General features: G+C 43.0%; 1 long non-coding RNA gene across 1 annotated transcript in view; it reads left to right on the top strand.

The window, feature by feature from the left end:
• LOC119941813 overlaps positions 1–20,921 on the top strand; it is a 48,218-nt gene extending 27,297 nt beyond the window's left edge. The window contains exon 3 of the long non-coding RNA XR_005455325.1: positions 20,715–20,921. This is a non-coding gene — a long non-coding RNA (uncharacterized LOC119941813). The remainder of the gene's footprint in view (positions 1–20,714) is intronic.
• Positions 20,922–21,839: the final 918 nt, after the last annotated feature.

The raw sequence follows: 21,839 nt of genomic DNA, 5'->3' as shown, positions 1-21,839 counted from the left end.
CCCCTTCTAGACTGTGAGCCCATTGTTGGGTAGGGACCGTCTCTATATGTTACCAACTTGTATTTCCCAAGTGCTTAGTACAGTGCTCTGCACACAGTAAGCACTCAATAAATATGATTGAATGAGTGAATGTAGCTGGCGCTTGTTTAATATTTTTGATGAGATTGATGTTTCAAATATTCCGTTATATTTTTCATCAATATATTCTGTCTCTATGAGCTCTTACGGGGAAGGGATTATTTCTGATAAATAAGGTACACTCATGAACCCCGTTGAATCCTTATGGGGAAAATGTTCCTGTCCCTAATTCATGATAGGGAGCATATGTGTACTTTGAGTCAATCAGTGTTATTTAATGAGGGCTTACTATGTGCAGAGCACTGTAGTAAGTCCTTGGCAGAGAAATAATAATAATAATAATAATGATGATGATGGTATTTGTTAAGCACTTACTATGTGCCAAGCATGTACTGTACAAGGTAATCAGGTTATCCTACATGGGACTAAGTCTTAATCTCCACTTTACAGATGAGATAATTGAGGTGCAGAGAAGTGAAGTGACTTGCCCAAAGCCACACAGCTGACAAATAGCAGAACTAGGATTAGAACCCATGACCTCTGACTCCCAAGCCCATGCTCTTTCCATTAAGCCACGCTGGGTCTCATGTTTCTCGTGCCAAACAACAGAGTTGGTAGATGCCCATAAGGAATTTGCGGTCTGGATGGGGAGACGTCCACCATTTTTTTTAATGGCATTTGTTAAGTATTTACTATGTGTCAAAAGCTGTTCTCTGAGCAGGGATAGATACAAGTTTATCAGGTTGGACAGTCCTTGTCCCACATGGGGCTCACAGTCCAAGTAGAGGGGAGTAGGATTCAATCCCCACTTTACAGTTGAGAAAACTGAGGTACAGAAAGTGAAGTGGCTTGTCTAAGGTCACACAGCAAGCAATTGGCAGAGCCAGAATTAGAACCCAGGACCTTTGATTCCTAGGCCATTCTCTTTCCACTAGGCAACACCGCTTCTATGGCACTTGTTATGCGTGTCCCTGGGCCTCACCCATATTCCATCACATAAGGTTCAATAAAAATCCCTTTTGTAAGAATCCTGGGGATTTTCAAGGTGACGTTGCTCTATGAAGAATCATCAACCTGCTAAAATGTGCAGGCTAGGCTTTTGCTCCGTATTCAATGAGGTCACTCTCACAGATGGAGCCATTAAAAATGGCAAAGCTCCTGGATCTGATGCAGATCTAAAATCAGGGAAGGATGGTCTGCTTAGGGGCCTGCCAGACATTTGAAAACATATGCAAACACTGATGAAATGCTCTAGGATTTTGAAGATGCATCCATTATCACCATCTTCTAAAAGGAAAGGGAGACAGCTGAATGTGGAAACCACTGAAGGATTATTCTGTACACTGACTAGGATGATAACTCAGGAGTGGGAAGAAAGGTTAAACACCTAAATTAATTTTCCCTCATATCATCCATGTAGCACCATGGAGCTCTCTTTACCTGCTACTCCCCAGCCTGCATTCTTTGTTCCCCCCTAACATTCTCAGCAGTGTTCCCTCACTCTTCTTGTTCCCCTTGCCTGGACTCTTTCCCCAACTAGATCCACCAGACCACATTCTTCCTCACCTTCAAAACCTTCCTAAGTAATAGTAGCATTTATAGGGCACTATTAGGTGCAGTGCACTGTACTAAGCTCTCAGGAAGTATGAAATAAAAAAAGTGACATGATTCTTCCCCACAAGGAACTTATGCTCTAATGGAAGACAAAAACATAAATATTTTTAGAGTGGTCAAACTGAGCTGGCAGGTGTACCTGATTGAGAAGGAGGGTATAGATAAACCCAGAATGGCTAGAATTGGCTGAGGGAACGCTGTAACTCAAGGTGCCAGGTTCCTAAAATCCCACCTCCTCCTACAAGCCTTCCCTGATTAACTGTTATCATTGTTAGTGGAATCAACTCAACATCCACCGTGGCTTTTATGCATTTATTCATTCTCTCCTCAGTACAATGTGTATATATTTACGTCAAATTGGAATTCAATTGTTTATTCTTACTCCACTGAAATATTAGATATTTGAACCTTCCTGGTCAAGGGATGTGTTTTGTCCATTGATTATACTTTCCTAAGATCAACTGATCAATCTATCAATGATATTTTTTAAGTGTTCACTGTGTACAGAACACAGTGCTAAGCACTTGGGAAAGTACAATACTGCAGTTGTTGTAGATGTTCCTTGCCCAAAAGGAGCATACTGTCTAGAGAGGGAAACCAACATTAAAATAAAATACTGATATATACATATGGGCTAAGGGGTTGGGGGTAGGTGTCTATCAGATGCTTGACAGGAACAGATCCAAGTGTGTAGGTGATGCAGAGGGAAAGAATGGGGAAATGAGGCTTAGAGAAAGCCTCTAGAAGTAGATGGAATTTTAGGAGGGTTTTGAAGGTAGGGAGAGTGGTGGTCTGTCTTCCCAAGTGCTTAGTACAGTGCTCTGCACACAGTAAGCACTCGATAAATAGGATTGAATGAATGAATATGAAGGAAAGAGAAGTTCCAGGCCCAAGGGAGGAGGTGGGCAAGGAGTCGGTTTGTGAGGTAAATGAGATGGAGGGCCAGTGAGTAGGTGGCATGAAAGGAGTGAATTGTGTGGGCTGGGATATAGTAGGAAATCAGTGAGGTAAGGTAGGAGAGGGAGAGCTGATTGAATGTTGAAAACTGATGGTAAGAAGTTTCTCTTTGATGTGGAAGTGGATGGGCAAGCACTGGAGGTTCTTGAGGGGTGGGGAACTGTGGGATGAATCATCCCAAGACTTTAGTACAGTGCTTTGTGCCCAGTGGACACTCAGTATATATCATTGCTACGATCCCACAACTTCTTTTCATCTATAGAGTGTGAGCTTGTTATGGACAGGGAACATATTTACCACCTCTGTTGTATTTTACTCTCTGAAGCACTTAATATGATGCTCTGCACAAAGTGCTCCGCTCAATAAATACCATTGATTATTATCACCAGCTTCTATGGGGTTGAGCTGGTCATCTCTTCAAGAGGATAAAAGATGTTTTTTCTCTTTTTGTTAGTACTTGAGACTTGACTCTTCACCCAGGTGGGGGTGAAGAGATTCAACCATCTTCAGAACCCACGACTCTCTCTCTCATACAGAAGAAACATCTGCCCTCAACAAACACTGAGAAAAATAGTGATTAGTCAAAGGCCCATGAGCAGTTCTTGTAGGCAGTGCTGTAGATCAGTTTATATTCTCTCACTGTCCCTTAAGACATGCCTTGAAAATTTGTTCCCTGTTCTATTCTGAGTTGTGGTGTAATATACAAATCTCTCATATGCTGTCTCCTCCAGACATGACTTATTCACAGGGAAAGCCATGTAAAATACACTTACAGGAGTTGCTAGTCTCTAGCCATGTCGATTTCCTATCACTTCAATAATGGATCTTAACACTCAGCTTTTGAAGGATCTAAATCTAAATCAACCTTCTAAGCATACTGTTTCTAACTATAGATAGAATCACTGGTGGAATTTTATGGAAAATGAATGCTATTTGGGGATCAAAGATTCTATTGTTAAAATGGTTTCCTGTGGTGTGTCCTCGTTCCTGGAAGAATTAGACCTTCTTTAAAAAGAAATGCCCCTCTCAAGATCACACCTGGAGAGTTTCCAGTACTCTATTAGTCTTAGCTATGGAAGGGAGAGTCAAGCAGAGGCATACCCAATCCATTCCTAACTTGGGCCGTGGCTAGTGAGTGGAAGGCAATCTGCTACAGGTCAAAACTTCCCTGTGCTGGGCAGCAGCGGCATTGGAAAGAGTCAAGGGCAGAGACTCCAGATGACTGTGTGGAAGAAGGCAATGGTAAACCACATCTGTATTTTCACCAAGACAACTCTATGGATATAATACCAGAATAACTGCAGGTGGAGAGAGGGGCATTCTGCGGAGATGTTCATGGAGTCGCTATGGGTCGGAGATGACTCGATAGCATAAGACAAGACAAAAAAAGAAATGAGAAGTCTAGAGGATTCCAGAATAATCTATGGGAGTAAATAGAGTTGAAGATGGCTCAGACCAGGTATCCATGTCTAAGGGTCATTTCGGATGATGGATACCTTTGTTCTGATCTGTGCAGTTTCTTGACAGATTATGGATGTTAGAGCTGCCAAAACAGATTTCCCATGTTTTTGATTGGACTTTACTATGCTGCAGACTTTACTTGGACTTTACTTGGATTGGACTTTGCTTTGCTTCTCCCACTCCCTTCTGCGTCGCCTTGACTTGCTCCCTTCATTCATCCTCCCTCCCATCCCTTCAACATATATATATATATGTATCTGTATCTGTAATTTATTTATTTATGTATATTAATGTCTGTCTCTCCCTCTAGACTGTAAGCTTGTTGTGGTCTGGGAATGTGTCTGTTTGTTTTTATATTGTGCCTTCCCAAGAGCTTAGTACAGTGCTTTGCACACAGTCAGCACTCGATAAATACGACAATAAATGAATGAATGGAGATCCATTCAAATCCTTCATAGCTACCACTTAACTCTATTTGTAATGAAACAGCTTTGACCTGGCAAGCTAGCTGTGTTCAATCCTATTGTAACTGAAGATTCGTGGTTGGCTTAGCCCTGGGAATGTGAATTTGCTTCAAAGGGATCTGGCTCAATAGTATAGCACCATTAATTAGAACAACCAATCAATGATATTTATTGAGCACTTACTTTGTCCAGAGCACTGTTGTAATCACTTGAAAGGGGTACGATACTAAAGAATTGGAAGACACACTCCCTGCCCAGTAGGAGTTTATGATCCAGAGGAGGAGACCGACACTAATATAAATCAATAAATTACATTGTCATTACAATAATAGAGGTGAATCAAAGATATCCTTCGCCTGTTGTGGTGGGTAAATTGAAGAGGAATTGGAAGGGGAAGAGCACTAGGAATGAAAAACTGAATCTGTCTCGTTAATTCAGCAGGCCACTCGGAATGGGTTTTCTCTAAAGGATTCTGGGCCAATCTCTCCTAAATGTCTTCTCCCAAGACATTTATGAGAGCCAGTGTAAACAACAGTAACCTTCCTTATAAACGTCAGGGGACTCCAAATTAATGAGGGGGTCAATGGACAAGAAATGTTTGCTCTCCTGAAACACTCTGAAGGAAAATGAAAACTTTGTAAAATTGGTCAGTGGAGGACCTTTCCATTTGCTTCAGTCGAGTTAACTTTCTTTGATTTTTCTACTCTTCTCGACACGCAGATTCAAAGGGCCCTGGGACCCACAATCAAGAAGTCATTAGGAAAGCAGTGGTCTGTTCGTTTGGGAGAATGCATGTTCCATGCTTCCTTAGAGAGTTGTTAAAGAAATGAATGTGTGTTACCCTCATACAGCTTTGATTAAGGCAGTGCCTGTTTTCATTGTTGGCATATTGGATTCCAAATGGCAAAATTATGTAGAATTTATTGGTTAGTATAAAAAACTGCACAGAGTTAATGCTGACAGATTCTGGAACCAGATAATATCATTTCAAAATAGGTCTATCCCATATTTAGGAAAAAATGAGCACATTTTGAAGAGCCGTCAATGTCTTTACCAGTCTGTCTTGCCCTTAAGAGGATTGGCTGAAAGTAAGGAAGTGGAGCAGAGAGAGGGAGAAAGGTAAGAAACGAGGGAAGCAAAAACCCACAACAAATTCTAGCAGAAACCAGCTGAGACCAGGATATGGGGGCCTATGGAGAGGAGCAGACACTAGCACATCTGACCAACCAATAATGGAAGGACACAGATGGAAAGAGGACTAGTAGCAGAAGAAGGCCTGAAGGAGAGTGTATATAACCTAGTTGACTGTAATGATCAGAGTGATTGCCACTCTGATTGCCACTGTTCCCGATTCATTCATTCATTCATATTAATTGAGCTCTTACTATGTGCAGAGCACTGTACTAAGCGCTTGGGAAGTACAAGTTGATATCACTCATCGTTTCACGACTGGGACGGCACTTCTCCTTGATAGGTTGGAAATAAAGCTGCAATAACTGCTTCTGAGCACCTCTTCATTGCAGTCTAGCAGTGCCCCACCCCATATCACCAGAGAATGAAGCCACTTCTTGCTGCTTGCGTGAACCTTCTCTGTGCGACTTTATAACATCAGCTCTACAGGGAGAACTTCTCTGGGGGTTAACAGCAGACACCCATGTTTAGGTTGGTGGAAAAGCATAAAGAATCAACAATATAAAAATCAAGTTTTCAGGTCCAAACGAGAAGGCTTTCGAAGGATTCAGAGGCAGGTTTTCAGGTTTAAGGTCTGAATGACTGGGTCTTCTTGCTGAGCACTTTTCTAGCACCATTTTAAAGTGCCAGTCCCTTCACCCTCCCTCATCTTAGATTGACTCTGTTGATTCTTGACCTTCAAATGGTTCAGACTGCTGTCTCCCAAAGTTTCCTAGTTTAATTATTGACAGAAAAAAAAACAGCCTTTCAGCTGAGAAGGAAAATCCCTAGAGTGAAATCCACAGTCTGGATGTTCTATTGATTGATTTTATAAAATTGCATCCTTCATGATCAATTTGCTTGAGGGCACAAGCAGAAAAATCAAACCCCTCCACATAGATGAGAACGGCAGCAATTAAAACTGAACATTTTCAGAAACATTCACCTTCAGGCACTGACTCCTCAGGGAAAACCTACAGAAAAATTGCGCCTCTTGCAAATGTAGGCTGAAGGCAGTGTAGCCTCATGGAGAGAACATGGGATGGGGAGTCAGAAGACTTAAGTTTTAGTCCCACCTCTGCCACTGGCCTGTTGGGTGATCTTGGGCAAGTTGCTTATCCTCTCTGGCCCTCAGTTTCCTCCTCTGTAAAATGGGGATCAGATACCTACTCTCCCTACCTCATAATGGGTTAGCCCCTTGTGGGACTGGGACTCTTTTGGATCTGATAATCCTGTCCCTACTCCCAACACTTCTCAGACTATAAGTGCTAAATAAATACCAAAAACACTAGCAGGGAAATAGCAGGGGAGTCTGGGTTTTATAAGACCAGTGGAAAGGTTAGCCCTGTCAGGGCATGATCCATTCTGCAGTGCCAGGGTGATGTCATTACAACAGGCAGCAAAGATTGATCAATCAACCCATGATATCTGTTGAGCTTCTACTTTGTATCAAAGCATTGTACTAAGCACATGGGACAATATTCATAATAGTAATGATGATTAAGTGCTTGATATGTGCTTAACACTGTGCTCAGCAATGGGGTAGGTACAAGATAATCAGGTTAGACACAATCCCTGTTGCACATAGAACACAGTTTTCTTTTTTTAAATGGTATTTGTTAAGGGCTTACTACATACCAGGCCCTGCACTAAGCACTGAGGTAGATAATAATAATAATAATAATAATAACAATAATAATAGTACTTGTTAAACATTTACTATGTGCCTAGCACTGTTTGAAGCTCTGGTGTAGATACAAGGTAGTCAGATTATCCCACATGGAGCTCACAGTCCCATTTTACAGATGAGGTAACTGAAGCACAGAGAAGTTAAGTGACTTGCTCAAAGTCACATAGCTAATAAGTGGCAGAGCGAGGATTAGAACCCATGACCTCTGACTCCCTAGCCCATGCCCTTTCCACCAAGCCACTCTGCTTCTCAGGCTGAACATAGTACATGTCTCAGCCGGGTTCACAGTCTTAATCCCCATTTTACAGGTCACATAACTGAGGTTCTTTGACTCCCAAACCCATGTTCTTTCCACTAGACCTTGTTGCTTCCAAATTTAACAGAATTTGGAGACGGGCTCCTTTCCTCAAGGACTTCACAGTCTAGTGGGGTTTGGCAGAGGGTGGGCATTGCCCCCTCCGGGTCATAATGCTGTTAATCCAACTCCTCGTGGAGTCAGGGATTGGGGATTTTTGCCTATCCCAGAAAGAGGAGAGGTAGAGGGTGTTTGACCTAGGTTCCCAGACACAGTTCCCCTGAGGGAGCAAATCACTGAGTGTATGATGATAACATTAATTTTAATGCTATGGTGGCAGCATTTTCTCCACTGAAACATAGTATTTTTATAGCCTAGCTGAGAGTAGTTTTTGATAACATTACTTTTTTTGTAATGGTTGCAAAAAAGTTAGCTAGATATTTCAGTACGCTCGTTATGGGAAGGGCATGTGTCTGTTTATTGCTGTATTGTACTCTTCCGAGAACCTAGTACAGTGCTTTGCACACAGTAAACACTCAATAAATACGATTGAGTGAATTGAGAGCATTTACCTGGAGGATTTCTGCCTCGATAATTATGCGAGCAACTCATGTCTCTATGACCCCTGGACAAATGTGACATCTTAACCAAATGGCAGGACAGCAGCCCAGGCAGGCTAGATTTCCCAGGACTCACTTTTACCAACTGTATCCATATGTAAGGGAACGCTCTCAAGGAAATGCACTTCGTGTTTCAAAGCATTTTTGTTCAGAAACACAGGAGTCTACATCTGTGTATCACTCCTCCAATCACCACCATCATCAGTGGCATTTATAGAGCTCTTACTGTGTGCAGAGTACTGTACTAAGTGCTTAGTAGAGTACAGCATAACAGAGTTGGTAGACAAGTGATTTGCCCAAATGAACGTACAGCCTAGAAGGGAAGACAGATATTAATGTAAAAAAAAAAAAATCATGAATTTGTATGTAAGTGCTGAGGGGCATAAGTGCTTCCTCCACCAGCAGATTTATACTTTTATTTTCCAGGTAGTCCCCATCTTTCTCAACATGCTCTCCAGTTCCACTTTCAGACTAGATGTCTGCTTTATTGGATACATGTGTTTCAAATGAATCAGCACCTTAAGCAACCAAATCCCACAGTTGAACAAGGCAGTACTGGTGGAGAACAAGAAAAGGGAACAGAGAACAGCAGGGAGGGAGCACCCTTTTTAGGTCTCTTCAATTACTAAAGGAAAGGCGATGGCCACATATTACATTTCACAAGCTTTGACCCTAGCAGTTTTTGTTTCATTCATTCAGTTGTATTTATTGAGAACTTCTTGTGTACAGAGCACTGTACTAAGCACTTGGGAAAGTACAATACAACAATAAACAGTGACATTCCCTCCCCACATTGAGCTTATAGCCCAGCCTCCCTAGAGGAGAATGTAGGTTGGAAGCAAAATTGATCAGGGCTTGCTCTCCCAGCTGTGTATTCTTTCACAACACTTATTACAGTGCTGTGCACACACGGAGTGTTTAATAAATACCATTACTACTACTACGTTTCCATTTCACACTCTAGAAGTCTTCCTTCAGGAAGCTGAGGTGGTAATTTCCCAGGCTGGCACTGGATGGCCACTTGAGAAGTAGAAAGGTGTGAGGACTATGACAAACAGCATGACCTAGTGGAAAGAGCATGGGTCTGAGAGTCAGAGGACCTGGGTTCTAATCCTGGCTCCTCCAATTGTCTGCTGTGTGACCTTGGGCAAGTCATTTCACTTCTCTGTGCCTGTTACCTCATCTGTAAAATGAGGACTGAGACAACACCCCAAGAAGGACACGGATTGTGTCCAACTTGATTATCTTGTATCTACCCTAGTTGATTAGTACAGTGACTGGCACATAGTATGCTCTTAACCAATGCCATAAAAAACAAGACAGTAGAACCAAGATCAAAACTCACCTGTCTCCTTGAGTTAAGGGCGGGGCGAGTCTAGCTTCCTCTTGGCTGATGAGTTGTCTGCATGGACCGGGACATTAAAATTCCACTCTAATTGCTAGGCTCATAACAATGGCATCTGTTCCCCGAAAAGCCACAATATTCAGGCTGGCCCAAGGAATTGTGATAGCTGTGTAATTATAGATGGCCCTCTAAACTGTAATCTTCTAGCTTATTTACAGCTGGGGAGCAGTCCATTCTTTATTTGGGGCAGCTGAGAGTTTGAAGTGTTCAGACAGACGACCGGCTGCATATCTCATTCTCGCCATGACTGTTATTGATGTGGCACTCTGGGGAACGGGCACAAATCGGTTATCATTTTCCAGAGAGTTGAGCAAAGAAGTGTCCCTTTACCGCTGAGATTGCCTGGATTCCACTGGCTTTCAGCAAGAGCTTCCCCTTTCCTCCCCTCGGTCTGCAGTGAGCCCGTCCCCGGTCCTGGACCTGATTTATATATATATTAGGGGCCCTGCCAAGAAATGGAAGAGGAAAGGCAGAGCACAGACTGGCAGAGCAAATGAGTTTCCCTGGCAGGCAGTTCCACAATGGGAAGAACACCAAGGAGGCAATGCATCCATTCATCTCTCTTCTCATCTGAGGAGAGATGCCAGGTTCACGTAAATTTCCTTGACGCTACTTTGGATTTGTACAGCAACTTTCCTCTTAGGAGCTCAGATTGTTTGTCACAATACTCTCCTTCATCTTCCCCAAACCACTGTGGAGTAGGCTGGGGGAAGCTGGTTCTACTTTACACTTGGAGAAACTGAGGCACAACAAGGTTCAATAAGCCAGGCAAGTCTCCAACCAAAGAGTGGTATTTATTGAAGGCTTAAGATAAATGGTTGGGAGAGTACAGTGCAACAGAGCTGGTAGAACAAATTCCCTGCCCACATGGAGATTATGGTCTAGAGCAGCACGGCTCAATGGAAAGAGCCCGGGCTTTGGAGTCAGAGGTCATGGCTTCAAATCCTAGCTCCACCAATTGTCAGCTCTGTGACTTTGGGCAAGTCACTTCACTTCTCTGGGTCTCAGTTACCTCATCTGTATAATGGGGATTAAGACTGTGAGCCCGCTGTGGGACAACCTGATCACCTTGTAACCTCAGCATTTAGAACAGTGCTTTGTAAATAGTAAGCACTTAATAAATGCCATTATTATTATTATTATTGTTAGAGGTACAGTCTGGACTAGAACCTAGTTCTGTGGAGCCCTGCTCTTTAATAATATTAATAATGATGATTATGGTATTTAAGTGCTTACTGTGTGCCAAGCACTTTTCTAAACTCTGGGGTAGATACAAGGTAATCAGCTTGTCCCACGTGGGGCTCACAGTCCTAATCTCCGTTTTATAGATGAGGTAACTGAGACACAGAGAAGTCAAGTTACTTACCCAAAGTCACACAGCTGATCAGTGGTGGAGTCGGGATTAGAACCCACAGCCTCTGACTCCCAAGCCCATGCTCTTTCCACTAAGCCAGGCTGCTCCTCTTTCTCTAGAGTGCACAGCTTTAGCAAACTAACCACTTGGTGGAGTATTTTTAACCCTGACATTGGGCCCACCCAGGACTTCACAACCTGTGGGCCCTGCTCTCTAGGATGAAGATTCTAGAACTGGAGCAGTAGGAGTAGGTACTGACTTTGGTCTTAGCTGGGTGACTCATTTTCTACCAAGTATCTTAAATTGTAAAGATGAAGGAAGCAAAGGGAATTGCTGGATACAAAGGAGATGATCATCTGTGTTGTGATGAATATGGATAGGTCCATTTCCACTTAAACATTTCCCATAGTATCAGCTTCCTGCCACTGGTCTAGAGCCCCCTCCCTCTTCATATCTGACAGACAATTACTCTCCTCCTCTTCAAGGCCTTACTGAAGGTGCATCTCCTCCAAGAGACTCTCTTTTCCTTTACTTCCACTCCCTTGGGCTTTGCCCTGACTTACTCCCATTATTCATCCCCCTCCCAGCCCCATAGCACTTATGTACATATCTGTAATTTTATTTATTTATATAAATGTCTGTCTCCCCCTCTTGACTGGAACCTCATTGTGGATAAGGAGTGTGTCCATTATAATGCTACATTATACTCACCCAAGCACTTAATCCAATGCCCTACACACAAGTAAGTGCTCAATAAATATGACGGACTGACTGACCTTGGTATCAAGGGACCCCCACTGTTTTACACACACACATTTTAAATGTCCAGGAATGGGAGAATTAGCATTTGATTTAAACGCTAAAAGCCAATTCTCATGTTTTTCCTCCTCTCAGTCCACCTGAAGCTCAAGAAACTGAGAGTTACAATTGGGCCTTCTCTCCCCATTGGATGAGAGAACTGATTCTGGGTACTTAAATCCTTGGAGCCTCAGTTTCCCAGTATAGTCTATTGGAGAAAGTGTTAAACTGGAGTCAGAAGACCTGCATTCTAGTCCTAGCTGTGCCACTGACCTGCTGTGTGACTTTGGAGAAGTTAGTTAATCACTGTGCCTCAGTTTCCTAATCTGTAAAATGGGGGCAATAACACCTGCCTCTCCCTCACAGGGATGTTGTGAGGATAAAATGAGATAATTGACAAGAAAGCATATTTAGAAAAATAAAAGTCCTAGACAAAAAGGAACTTTTATTACCATTCTTCTTCATACTGTTATCTCTATTCCAAACTGGTGAAAGAAAATGCTAAAATTGTCTTTACCACCCACCCAAGGCTCTGGAGATGGAAGCATAGCAATCTGATGCTTTTTCACTGGACAGCTAGCAAAGGGAATGGAGTATAATGCTCTGCCAATGTCGGGAATATTTAAACATTTTAACACCTAAGAGAAAGGTTTTTTTGGGGGGCGGTCCACTCCTCGTCTTCAAAACCCTTCTGAAATCCTATCTCCTCCATGGATTTCCCTGATTCATTTTTTCTTCTACCTAGGCCCAACCTCTCTATTATCATTGCAATATGTTTATACTGCCTTATGACCTTTTTCAGTCACTATTTTTGTGTGACCTTGGGTAAGTCACTTAACCACTCTAATCCTCAGTTTCCCCATCTGTATGATGGGGATAAGATACCTGGTCTCACTTCCTCTGAAAAGGGGAGTCTCATGAAGCACAGGAACTGAACCTAACTGGTTTATCTTGAATCTACCCCACTGTTTTGCTCATAGTAAGTACTCAATAAATGCCGTAATCAGTGTTATCACTATATACATTTTCCCCTTTCGGCTAAAGTTCGGTGATTCAAAACAACACCCCTCAACTTCTGACCACAGTTTTTCACATTCTTCTTTGTAGCAGCAAGTCTCTCCTCTGTTCAAACAGCATCCTGTTTTTCTCTGACCCTCTTAGCTGAGAGTGATTTGGAACACCCCTCATCCCCCTCTCTGTCGGTCCTCTTCTGCAGCATTTAACTGGTAGCAAAATGGCTGCCTGCTCAGTCAGTGTCTCACCCAGTTGAGAGCCAGACTCTTTCTCACCCTGACACAGATCTCTAAGGAAAACTAGAGGGTTTTGTATAATATTGCCCCTGTCGAGAATGCTCCTGGATACTGTAATAAAGGTTGATTGCTTTATTTGTGAAAACTTGTATTACAGTTCTGTCAGATTGGGTCTGTCAGATTTTTGTTCTAAAGTGTCATGTAGAGCAGTCTAAAGTACTAGAGTACCAAGCCCAGGAAAATTATGAAATCAATAAACAAACCAGCAATTTTGAGCTACATTCCAATTAACTCCCCAAAGGAAAGCAATGTAGTGTGTTAAAAATTAATCCTAAAGGGAAGACAAGGAGCAAGTGAACTCAAGCAGCTTGGTAATGTTTTAACTAAGGAAATTCCCTCCCGAGTGGCTCCATGAATCAGCGCTGAAAATTTTTACAGTCTGTGTCCCTTGCACCCAAGTGAGTTGGCTAATTATGTTGGTGTGTTAGTGGGTTTTGTAATTAAAGCTACAGAAGTCATTTCCACCAGCATCTAATATCTAGCATCTAATTTGAGGTGCCATTCCTCACTGAGAAGTCTGGCTAACGGGGAGATTTCTGCACAGCATGAAAAGGAATTAATGGAATACACAAGCTCTGAGACTTCTGGAGTGTTCACTGTGGCTGTGGAATCTGAGAGCCCCTTTGTGGGCTGGGGAAAGTGGCCGAATCCCATAGCCTTTGTTTTCTTTCCCAAAGAAGTGATTTGGGGGTTAATATTCCAGTCCTTTCCTGCTGAAATCCCTTGATGCCTTCCTGGGAGTGAGGCCAAAGGGATAGCAAAATCCAGGCACTCCATGTTTCTTTCTGGAATATGCTACTTCTAAGCCACATCCTGTCCCTTAATTCTTTCCCCTCTCCACCTCACCCTTCCTTTTAAAAAAAAATTGTATTTGCTAAGCACTTACATGTGCCAGGCACTGTACTAAGCACTGGGGTAGGCACAAGCTAACCAGGTTGAACACAGTCCATGTCCCAGATGGGGCTCACAGTTTTAATCCCTGTGTCACAGAGGAGGGAACTGAGGCACAGAAAAATTAAGTGTCTTGCTCAGGGTCCGACAGCAGAAAAGGGGCAGAGCAGGCTTTGGAACGCACGCCCTTCTGACTCCCAGACACATTCTCTAACCCCTAGACCATGCTGCTTCCTTTGACATCCTTCCCACCTTGCCCCAGGAGAGGTAGCTCTGATAACAACAATCTAGTTCCACACAATCACTTCCAACCTCTTGGAATTTTACCAAGCCAACCTTTTGATGGTGGCAACTTGATTGATTCTTAGCCAAGGCTGTCATCTGTATAAGGCCTGCCATGATGATTGATTATAGATCATGTATACTTGACACCCTACTGAGGGGACTTTCTCTCCCCTTTTCAAATCTGTCAGGTGATTGGAATTTGAATTGGTCAAGGTAACAGGTGGACTGACTGAACATGTCACATCCAAAGAGGAGGGTTCCCTGGATCCTCCTGACTCTCTCTCTAAGGTTCAGCACTGCTATCCCTTTCTCAACCCTTTAGGCTAGCTCTAAAGCCTCAACTCCTTCACTACTTTTTTCTCCCATTAGCTAAGACCATGGCAACAACTAGAGAAAGCACAGTGGGTTTCCGTGGTCACCACCATTTCCCACTCTTGGAAAGAGCTTGATGTCCAACTGAATGCCAGGAAGTGGCTATTCTTGTGGGCGTTTTAGCAGTGTAGCTAATTAGTGAACAGGATTATTGGATGACTCGACTGATCACTTGATCTATTTTGCAGCTGGTCAATTGATGTGATATACAGGCTGTCATTAACAACTTTTTGAGCTAAAATGAACAGCCCCTGCAACATTCCTAAAATTGCAACCTGTTTCAGCTTGACGACATATGTGAGTTGGCTTTATAGCATTATTATTATTAATATTATCATTATATTTGTCAAGTGCTTACTGTGGGCCAAACACTGTACTAAGTGCTGGGATAATCTAGTTGGACACAGCCTCTGTCCCACATGGGGTTCACAGTCTAAGTAAGAGAGAAAACAGGTAGGTATTGAATCCCCATTTTGCAGTTGAGGGAATTGAGGCACAGAGAAGTTGCAACGTTCCCAAGGCTATACAGAGAACAATCAACAGAGCCAGGATTAGAATCTAGGTCCTTAGGCTCCAGTGCCCATGATTTTTCTGCTTGGTAATGCTCTTCTCTTTAATGGTACATCTTCATTTACCTCCTACAGTACAACCCTTTGTCAGAGGTGAAGGGAGGGGCTTTCAAGGGAGATATGAGAAAATGGGGGAAAAAAACCCATGATAGAGTTGGGGAAGAGGCAAGGATGGGAAGTGAAGGAGGATGTTTACTATTAGAGTCCCCAGGGAGGATCAACATGCCTGTTTTACTTCTGATGAAGTATAAGTTGGCTACCCTATCATAGAACCTCTCCAACTCCACATAAATGGATGGATGAAGCCATATTACTTATCTATTATTGAAAAGTCATTTCTGGGTAGTCATTTTGGTAAAAATAGGCTGTCTGACCCAGCAAAAGAGGAATCAGCAAAATAGACAGAGAAGCAGCAACTAGACAGGAGAACCAGAAGAGACCTGAACTGGTAAAGCTGAAATGGAATATTGTTTCCGGGATGTGACTTTTGGGACATTCCTCTCCTTCCCTCTCCACTCTAACCCCTCCACACAAGTTATTGGAGAATTTGTAAGTACAGGATGTGTCTGAATACATGATAGAGCAACATGTGTTTCACCATAACAATTGCATAGAAGGCTAATGGGAAAATCACAAAACCCTAGACCTACCCTCAAAGAGTTTCTAATCTAATGGGGGAGATAACACAGATGACCACTTAGCACCCACAGAGATGTTGATATACCACAGATACAGATGCACAGGGCAGTGAGGGAGGCAATAGCAATTTGGAATGAGTTATGCACTTTTTGGGGTTCACAGGCTGTGTGTGTCAACACCATAGGGAGGGCCTCACTGTAGGAAATTGTATAGGATATGCATGCAAATGAGGAAGATTGGGTAAGTGGACACTGATGACAAAGTACAGGATCTCTCTTTCATACTGTATCATGTCCCAGCTTATTCCTGAGATGTCCCTTCCTGCTATTTAATATTTATTCCACACGAAGACACACGCCTAAGACATATCCTTCGATAGGAGAAGCAACAGCATGAAATTTGGAGTTACATTTGATTTGTACAGCTGGCCTTGCCTCATTGTCTATTACAATGCTGTTACTTCTGTCGATTGTGCCAATGGTCAGAAAACCTTAGGCATGTTAACTGAACCAACAATTTTTGTTTTAATCCTCTTGGCTCTGGCTGTGTGCTGGATTACACGGGTCCAAAGTGACATCTCTGACTGATGACTCAAGCACTCTATTCCAATCTGTTCAAAGTTAGGCAATGGCAGTTATTTTTTTTAAGCTTTGTCATATATAAAAGCAATTGAGTCAGCAGGCACCAGTTGTCTGGCACTGCAACTCAATTGCAATTTCACAGGGTTTAGCAGACGGTCTATAAAAGTTCTTTCCCTCCACCGAACCGCCACAAAAAAGATGACGCCCCCACTGATACCCAAAAAAAGACTTGGATTTTACCATGTCGAAACCTGGTATGGATTCTGAAAATGTCCCGGAGCTATTTTCAAAGTTTTAAATTAGAAACGGCAGATAGAGAGGTTTATGTTGAGAGTTTACCAACCAGGAAAATATCAGGGAAGATTAATAAATCTGTTGGCATTTCATCAATGGTTGGAAAATAGTAGAGGGGTCAGGACAACCTATTGGCGAGAGTAGGGAGTCTAACCATCAGGTATTCTAACGCTACCCCAGCAACTAAATTGTTGGGTGACTGGATGAGTTAATCTCTTCATGCCTTTAAAAAAACCAACAACAAACAAACGGATAAAAATACCTGTTTCCTGTAAGCCTCACAACAATGCTGTGAAATGAAACAAATGGCTGTCAAGTGCAGTTTGCTCTTGGGATTAGATATTACTGAAGTTAAACTTTTTAAAAAAATCTTTTATTTAAAAAGAGCAAGGGGAGGGTTGTGGGATAAGTGTTTTTCCATGAACTGTTGAGATAGGGAACCTCCATGGCTTTAGTGTGAAATCTAAAGTAAAAGTACTCAGAAGGGGAGGGGGCACCAATGTTTTCTTTAGTTTACATGTAGCTTCTTCAAGCACCCTCCTCCCATCTGGCTTCTTGTTTTTCAGATCTCTATTTCACTATCTTTCTGGGAAAAACTAATAATAGCAATAATAATAATTATTATTATTATGATTATTTAAGCATTTTCAAGCACTTTACAGGCATTAATTAAACTTCCAAACTCCCCCGAATACTTTTTGTGAAAGGATTTCTAGCACTTTAAAACATGAATTAAGCCTTGCAAAGGGCTCTCAGGAATGGTTAAGTGTGATTTACCTCATTTTAACAGTTCAGATCTGCATGGTAATCTACTACCTGCTGTTTATTGAACTCCCATCTTTAAGAAGCTCAGAGCCTTTTACAGATATTTACCAATCACTCTTCTCCTTCACCTCTTCCCCAGCACAGTTAGTCCAGATCCTGGGTGAGGTGAATGTTGTCAGGGATAGACAATGGTCAGGTGCCACAGGTGGCACTCTCATTAGGTAGTCACTGAAGTGTGGGAAAATAAGAGCTGAGTAAATGACTGGCCAGGGGAAACTGCTGGGAGACTGGGGAAGGAAACCTACTACTTTAACTGCCAGGAGCACACCTAGTAAAGCAAACCTGCCCCAATCACTTGGTCTAATTCCCCAGGAGCTCAGAAAGCCTAAGACTAAAGCATCAGTCATCCCCTTTTGTTAACATAAGACTGGGGAAGTGGGGGTTGGTGGTCAAGGGGGAATGAAACAATTTGTAAAGGATCAAATCAAAAGCATCCTGGCGGTTGAAGCAGCAGCAAAGGGCTCGGTCTCTGTGAGCTCTGGGAGGTTTATATTTTTTATTACTGGTGGTTGTACAATGGTTATTAAAGCCACAGGAAAGGCCAACATGAATCTACAGCTATGGATTTTTTTTCTGATGGAACCTGACCTCATGAGATTGCTGTTCATTACCAGATAAGGAGGGTGGAAAAAAAAAGAATTACTGTAGTTATAAACACAATTAATATAATTGTCTTTTGTTTTAAATGGAGAATGTTAATTATGGAAAGACATTAAAAAACAACCAAAAATCCAGCCCCACAACATTAGATATTTGATCCTACAGCAGCCCTGCAATGTTTAGCAGCATCTCCTTGAGATTCATAAGTCCCTGGGGCTACTCACTGGGCTTCAACGGGTAATAGAGAGCTTATATTTCTTCATAAGTGCATAGCTTTCTGTGTGCAAAATCTTATTTTTGAATCTGTCTTCTGTACTCCATGAGAGTCCTCAGCTGCAGATTTCCTGCTTTGCAGTTCTCCCCCTCAAACTCAGTTTGTCTCTGCTTTTCAAGTCAGTGCTCTGCGGAGAGTGGAGGACAGACTTTGTAAAGTTTGCAGCTCTTAAAGCAGCAGAAGGCTTTAGTCTTTGCTTCAGGGCCATCACTTATGCACCACCGATCCCTTTCCCACCTCCAGACAGGCTCTGTCAGTCAGCAGACTCTCCTGATGGCACTCCTGAGTTAATCCTCTTACTGTGAGCCACTGCTGGGAGCAATCAGAAATGCCACCAAAGAGAAAATGGGAGGAAGGGCAAGCTGACTTCTAAACAGCAACCTCCCAGGGTGTGAACCCACCAGGCACTCTCTGTAAAGGAGAATCTCTGCTTTTGGTACCTGTGGGGCAGTTCTCCTGCCTCAAACTCATTCTTGGGAGGAATGAGAGATAAGGGAAGCAGCATGGCCTCATGGAAAGAACACGGGTTTGAGGGGCAGAGGACCTGGGTTCTAAACCTGACTGTTCTGTTTGCTTGCTGTGTGACCTTGGTCAAGTCACTGAACTTCCCTCTGCCTCAGTTCTCCTGTACTCCCTCCTATTTAGACTGTGAGCCCTATGTGGGACAGGGACTGGGTCCAACCTAATTGACTTGTATCTACCTCAGTGCTCAGAACATTATTTGGCATATCATAAGTGCTTAACAAATACTTCATGAGGAAGTCAAGGAAGGTTGGTTGTCCACTTTGACAGACAGAGACAGATGTTTCTGGAAGCTGCTCCTGGTCTCAGTTTCCCCACTGTCATTTGCAACGTTGCCCTTACTTGGTCTGGTTCCTGAAGCTTTCAGAAGAGAAAAGGCACATCCACATCTATGGTGTGACAAAAGCTTTCCAACTGAAGGCAGTTAAGTTGACCACAGTGGAAGGAGAATGGAAACAGGATGAGCGAGCCAGTTGGACTCTAGTGAAGCTACCGCTGTTGTGAGCATCCTCTCCGTGGTGAGGCCACTCTGGTCATGGCAAGTTCTCTGGGAAGCAGAACACCATCCTACCACTGGTCACCATTTCTTGGCCTCTTGGGTCTTTTCTCCTCAGAAGGGTAGCAAGCCATGAGAAGACAGCAGCAGGGTCAAAGCTGAGAGAGATCTGGTGGCAGCTCAGAGAGTGGGTTTTGCATTGGGAATACGTGACGTGGCCTCTGGCTATTGACAAGGTGGGTCTTGTAGCCTGCCAGGTTCCTTGGCCTTGTCCATCACAGGGCACTTGGTTCCAGAATCAAAGTCCACTTCCCAGACAATGCTAACTCCTCTCTCTCTCTCCCTGGACCCCACAACTTTCTGAAGAAGGGGGTTGTTTATTTCCTTTCTTAGAGAGGGTTATTTTGGTTTTTGAAACATGAACACTAATTCCTGTGAACATGAATAATAATAATAATAAAATTAATTGTGATATTTGTTAAGTGATTAGTACATACCGGGCACTGTACCAAGTACTGGGATGCATACAAACAAATCAGGTTGGACAGAGTCACTGTTCTTCATGGGGCTCACAGTCTTAATCTCCACTTAACAGATGAGGTAACGGAGACACAGAGAATTTAGATGACTTGCCCAGGGTCACAAAAGCAGACAAGTGGCAGAGCCAGGATGAGAAAGAACCCAGATCCTTCTGACTCCAGTTTCGCTCTCTATCCACTAGGGCATGCTGCTTCTCTAACAATAATAATAATGATAACAATTGTGGTATTTTTCAAGTGCTTACTCTGTGCCAAGCACTGTACTAAGCACTGCGGTAGATATAAGATAATCAGATTGGACAGTCCCTGTTCCATATGGAGCACACAGTCTAATTGAAAAGGAGAACAGGTATTACATCCCCAGTTTCAGATGAAGAAACCTTATGACTAGCTTCTAATTCCAGTCTCATCCTCTTGAGTTACCAGGAAGCAAGGTACCAACTCTCAATCCACAAGATCACAGGACTAGGAACAAGGAAAATAAGCTTCTAATATTGGCTTTCATGCAGATATGCTGGGTGGTTTTGTGCAACCCTTTGCCGCTGTTTCCCCTTTTTGAAATGGAAATATCTGCCCAGACATTGTGAGAATAAATTGTTCTTTTTTTACAGAGTACTCTGAATTCTCAGTGGGAGTCCTGGGTTCTAGTCAACTTCCACCTTGAAGCCAGCTTGCTTCCCTACTTCCTTCTCTCTCCATCTGTTCAATGGGAAGACTGACACCTCTTTTAACAAGCAACTTTCAACAATGTTATTAAGTGCACATGGTGTAACATATGGAAGTGTTGGGAACACTTTGAGAGAGAGCTGCTCTGTAAATCTAAGGCATTTTTAATTATTAAAAAGTAATTGTTGTCCTCCAAGCTAGAGACCTCTGTTTCCCAAGGGAAGATGGTAAAGTCTGCAGTTACTATCACTTTTCTAGGTTTCTGTATGCCCAGATGCCCTGGTCTTGGGCAGTTCTTGGCCCTGTTTTGAATAATCAGCCTCTAGGGACAAGGGGGAATCGATCTTGAGTCACTGCGGGTGAGGTGAGAGACCCATTAGATGATAAGCTCCCTGTGGGAAGGGATCATGTCCACCAATTCTATTATGCGGTACTCTCCCAAGCCTTTTGTACAGGGCACTGCACACTGTGGAAACTGATTGTGAGGGACAGGCTGTTTGTCCTGGCTGGGAGTACACTCATTCACAAAGCATGCAATCTCCAGCCCAGTTCTCCACAGTGACCTTTGCCTCAGTAGTTTTGAAGGATTAGGAATTCCAGCCTTGCAGCAGCACAACAACTAATTTTTCCCTGCACAAGAAACCTTTCTGAAATCTCCCTGGGGTGCTGGGGAAGATATTTGGAAACAGGTTGTTTAAAATGTTACATCTGATAGACACCACATCCGAATGGTCCCAGGAGAACCTCACTATAAAAAGAGCAGAAACACGCCCCCTCTCCACTGGCCGCCTGGTCACCAGAGCCTGCCTGCCCCATCGAAGTGAGAATGATGCTTTCCCAATACTATGTGGAAGGGGAAATGCAAGCTATAATTTTCCCATTGCCTTGACCTCTGTTACTGCTACGTAAAGGTTGCTTGGGAGGCAGTGGGGACTCCATTTATCACTCGGTGTCATAACTTACAATTGCCAGTTCTTCTCAAAGCCACACGTGTGCTCAGCGACACTGGCAAGCTTAGGTGAGTGGGGGACACTTTCTATTTTCCTTTCAGTGGTCCAAACTGGATCCTG

Source organism: Tachyglossus aculeatus, chromosome 21, assembly GCF_015852505.1.
Source record: "Tachyglossus aculeatus isolate mTacAcu1 chromosome 21, mTacAcu1.pri, whole genome shotgun sequence".
Classification (NCBI taxonomy): domain Eukaryota; kingdom Metazoa; phylum Chordata; class Mammalia; order Monotremata; family Tachyglossidae; genus Tachyglossus; species Tachyglossus aculeatus.
Note: the sequence above shows the minus strand (reverse complement) of the source record. Positions and strands in the feature narration are given on the sequence as shown.